Genomic DNA, 5,250 nt, shown 5'->3' on the forward strand with positions numbered 1-5,250 from the left:
CAATTTAGACCGATCAGCCTCTGTAACATGATCAAGATCGCGTCTAAGGTTTTGGATAACCGGCTCAAGCTTATTCTCCCCAATATCATCTCAGACGAACAGTCAGCATTTGTACCAGGATGCCTCATTACGGATAACTTTATCTCGGCATACGAGTGTCTACATTATATGAAGAGAAACAAGCTGAAGGGTAATAGATTTTGTGATCTAAAACTCGACATGATGAAAGCATACGATAGGCTTGAGTGGAATTATTTGGAGAGAGTTATGCTTAAGTTGGGAATCAGCCCAAGATTTACAGAGATTGTGATGAGATGTGTCACCTCTGTTTCGTTTTCGGTCATTTTCAATGGAGGCAAGCAGGAGGAGTTTAGGCCCTCTCCAGGCCTAAGGCAGGGGGACCCAATATCACCATATTTGTTCTTATTGGCAGCTGAAGGCCTTTCCTGTTTAATGAAATCCATGTGGCCAGAGGAGAGGATTCAGGGCATTACAGTGGCAGCCGGTGCACCCCAGGTAAATCATCTCCTTTTCGCTGATGACAGCCTTCTATTTTTTGAGGCGACACCTGACATGGCGAACAGAGTGGATCTCCTATTGCATAAATATTGTGCCGCTTCTGGGCAGCGCATCAACAAGGATAAATCATTGATTTTCTTTAGTAAGGGTTGCACGGAAAGTTTGAGGCCGGAGGTTAAACAGATTCTTTAAGTCCAGGATGAGAAATTGTCGGACAAATATCTCGGCCTCCCGGCTGATGTGGGAAGATCGAAGGAGGGATCCTTTAAATATCTAAAAGACAAAATTTTGAAGCAAGTCCAGGGCTGGATGGAAAAAACTCTCTCAGTTGGAGGTAAGGAGGTGCTCATCAAATCTGTCGCTCAAGCAATTCCCACGTATTCCATGGCATGTTTCAAACTTCCACGAGGTTTGTGTCAGCATATTAACGGTCTCTTGCGTAAGTTCTGGTGGGTTCAAAGAATGGTGAAAGGAAGACCGCCTGGGTCTCCTGGGAAGTGATGACACAGCCCAAATTTATGGGAGGTATGGGGTTTCGCGACATTGAATTCTTTAACTTGGCCCTGCTTGCTCGGCAAGCTTGGCGTCTTCTTCAGGAACCCAACTCCCTTAGTGCCAGGATATTGAAGGTCGTCTACTACCCAGCGTCCTCAATCCTTGAAGCCGAGGTGGGCAAGAATCCGTCGCAGGTTTGGTGATCAATAGTTGAAGGAAGGGACATGCTTAAACTGGGCCTAGTTAAGAGGATTGGTTCAGGAGAGGATACGCATATATGGCTTGACAACTAGATCCCACGTGATTTCAAGCTCCGGCCAGTTTGCCCGAAATCCCCAAACCCTCCGCAAAAAGTTTCAGAGCTAATCAATCCAATTAATTTTATCTGGGAAGGAGCTGCACTCGAGGAGCACTTCTATGCGATGGACAAGGAAGCGATTTTGAATATTCCCCCTCAGCTCTAGGGTCCGAGAGGACTTCTGGTCATGGCATTATGAACGGAAGGGCACTTTTACTGTTCGATCCGCGTATAGGATGCTGTCTTCTACCAAACAACAACGAACGGATTGGCTCGAGCATACCGAGGGGCACTCAAATGTCGATACTGACTGCAGGTCATGGACACGGCTGTGGGGAGCTCGGGTTCCTTCAAAAGTCAGATTTTTGCTTGGAGATTATCTAAGACATCGATCTCGACAGGTGCAGTCCGCCACCACCATAGCATGGCTGATTCGGCAGAATGCTCGATATGTCACGCTGCTAATGATACTTGGCGTCATTCCCTCTTCGACTGTCGCACGACACGGTGTGTTTGGGCACTTGCAGATGAAGAACTCATGGAGAGTATCATATCCAACAGAACAGAGGATGCGAAGCTATGGATGCTCTGCTAGTTCATACATTACCTTCGGCGGAACTAGCATGGGTGCTCGTGACGATGTGGGCTATTTGGTGGGCAAGGCGCCGCGCTATCCACGACAACCAGTACCAAAGCCCGCTAAGTACTCATGTTTTCATCAACACTTTCTTGGCCGAACTGGAGATGATTCCCGAGAAGAAGGCAAAGCCAATGGGCCTGAACGCAATGTCCAAGGACCTGCATGTGAATGTGGGGGACCTGCATGCAAATACAGGGAATACAAATGGCGGGGCACAAAGTAGGAAACATAATGGGGAGGCCCATGCCTTAGCAAAGGCCGCTGCCTCCCTTAGTTCAGGGCGCCATGTGTGGCTTACTAGTTTGCCCGATATCATCTGTATCCCTATGTTTCTGAATGTTCAATAAAGGGTACGGTTTTGGCTCAAAAGAAAAAGGTAACGAAGAAAAAACGTCGAAAGTAAACCAAGGGATGACCATGGATCTAATCTAAACCATAGGTAGCCTAATCGGACGGTTAGAGAGCTCAAAACGTTGTGGTGACTCATAGCTCGCCCCATTATACTGTTTCTTAATATTACCTTTGTGTTGTCCGTGCACGCGCGTGTGTGACTTTCCACAAGAATGGAAGAGTTTTTTTTATGTGTGTATTCTAGATCCTTATATATGGCCATTGGTTTTGGTATTATGAGATTCTACCACAGGTGTTGCTATGGCGATTTATATAACTCTATGAGAGGGTGATTTTGCTGGAATTTTGTCTATTTTGGGCCTAGCCGAATAGGAGTTTCAGAAATTCCTATAAATCCTAGAGGCCCACGCAGCCATTCGTGCAAGGAAAGAGGTGGAACTAAAGTTTAGTCCCACATTGCTAGTTTAAAGGGAGTTGGACCTCTTTATAAGTGAGTTTCTTTCCCCACATGTACGAGCATGAGAACAAGAGGGACATCCACGCGCGCTCCTCCTCCGCCGCCCGCCTCGCCACGCCGCGTCGCGCCGCGCCGCGCCGCGCCGCGGGTTGCGGGAATGAGCCGAGCCGATGTCTAAATTTATGCCACGCACGACGGGTATACGAATGGTCACACAGGAGCTGAAAGGTTTTGCTGTAGTGGAGCCTGAATACGGACGGTGCACCTCCTCGCGTGATGCATGTTCATTTCGTCTCCCTCCGTTGCTTCACCTCCCGCCACAGCCTGTTCGCGTCCTTCTCCTGTGCCTATATAAGAGAGGTCGCTCCTCTCCAGAGTGATGCACCAGAATCTCTTCCTCCTCTCGCCACAAGTTCCTGAGCACTGCGTTGCTGCTACGATCTTCCCCATCCCGGCTTGCGGCGTGCATCGCAGGTCGGGACAGTAGGCCTTCGAAACCGCACCTTTTGAGTCCTGTACGGGAGAAGGGTGATAAGGTTTTTGGGGAGCGCTCTGCGCGACTACTGACTTCTTCGTCACGGACGCCCCGGACTCCGACGACTACTTCCCCGACGTCGACAACCTGCTCGACGACATGGAGGACACCGACCCCAAGTCCAGTGCCTCTGCTCCGGCTGCTGTCCAGTACATGTTCTTATCTCTCCTGTTAGAAGTCCTGCAACAGTTCCTGCTTCAATTGTTTGCCCTACACATTTTAGGCTCTACTTCATATATGCATCTTGATCTACTGTCTGCTCAAAAGATGATTGGTTCTAGATCATATATGCAGATATTATTTACCTTCTCTTTTTCAAATCGCATGATTTGTTTTATCACTGCTATACTAGTCATGCTTTATCTAGTATTTATGTTAATAAAATTATTCGGTAAATTGCTCATATTTCCAACAATCCAAAAACCTTATTATATGCAATTTACCTCGAACGGTTTTGTCGCTTCCATGAGACCTCCTATGTTTGAGGGTATCCACTATAAGAGGTGGCACGTGAGAGCAGTCTTATGGTTTCAAACCATGAGTTGCTATGACGCCACTCTTGGTAGACCCGAAGGAGAACTTGATGCTCAACAGGCACAAGCTTTTTAGAAAATGGATACTTTGTTTAAGGCTGCTCTCTTGAGTGTTCTCGGTGAGAACATAGTTGATGCTTATGCGTCAATTGATAATGGAAAAGATATGTGGGATGCACTCGAGGCCAAGTTTGGGGTCTCGGATGCTGGCACTGAGCTGTACATCATGGAGCAATTCTATGACTACAGGATGACTGAAGAGCGCTCCGTGGTTGAGCAAGCTCATGAGATACATTCATTTGCTAGAGAACTTGAGCATTTCAATTGTATCCTACCGGACAAGTTTGTTGCCGGGGGTATCATCACTAAGCTTCCTCCTTCGTGGAGGAACTTTGCTACCTTACTGAAGCATAAGAGACAGGAGTTTTATGTCCCGGATCTCATTGGTACTCTTGATGTGGAAGAAAAGACGAGAGCAAAGGACACACGTGCTCGAGGTATTGAGGGAGGATCTAGTGCCAATCTGGTACAGAATAAAAACTTCCAGTCCCACAAGTTCAAGAACAAGGGCAAGTTTGATGATAAAGCAAAGTTTGATAGGAAGAACAAGGCTGTACAACACACGAACTTCAAGAAGAAGAGTGACAAGAAGAAATGTGCTTGTCATGTGTGTGGAGATCCTGATCATTGGGCTCCTAGTTGTCCTAATCGCTATGACAAGCGTCATCCTGGGAAAGGCGGCAAGACCGCTAATGTTGTCATCGGAGACATTGACATGAAGGATGCTGGGTATGGTATATTTCCCACTATTCTTTCAGTATGTCATTCTCCTGATTGGTTGATTGACACGGGTGCTAATGTGCATGTATGCGGTGATATTTCCATGTTTTTGTCTTATCAGACCGCAGGGACTTCAACCGTGCTAATGGGCAACGGTTCAAGTGCTTCTGTTCGTGGTGTTGGCACGGTCGATCTGAAGTTTACTTCGGGGAAGATCGTGCGACTGAAGAACATGCATTATGTCCCCTCCGTCAATAAAAATCTTGTTAGCGGATCTCTTCTATGTAGAGATGGCTACAAGCTTGTCTTTGAGTCAAATAAATTTGTAATATCCAAGTATGGAACCTTTGTTGGTAAAGGCTATGAGTCACACTACTAGGAAAAGGGCTATAGATGGGATGGACACTAATGGCGCATTGTACATGTGGTGCGCCATTACTAAATACTAATGGCGCATCATGTGTTGGTGCGCCATTAGTGTGCAAATACTAATGGCGCACCACATCCCACGGTGCGCCATTAGTAAAAAAAATTTCAAAACTACTAATGGCGCACCGTGGGAGTGGTGCGCCATTACTAGTTGAACTAGTAATGGCGCACCATCCTACGGTGCCCCTTTAGTAATTTGGCCCAAACATTCCC

This window comes from Triticum dicoccoides, chromosome 5B (assembly GCF_002162155.2).
Source record: "Triticum dicoccoides isolate Atlit2015 ecotype Zavitan chromosome 5B, WEW_v2.0, whole genome shotgun sequence".
NCBI classification, from domain to species: domain Eukaryota; kingdom Viridiplantae; phylum Streptophyta; class Magnoliopsida; order Poales; family Poaceae; genus Triticum; species Triticum dicoccoides.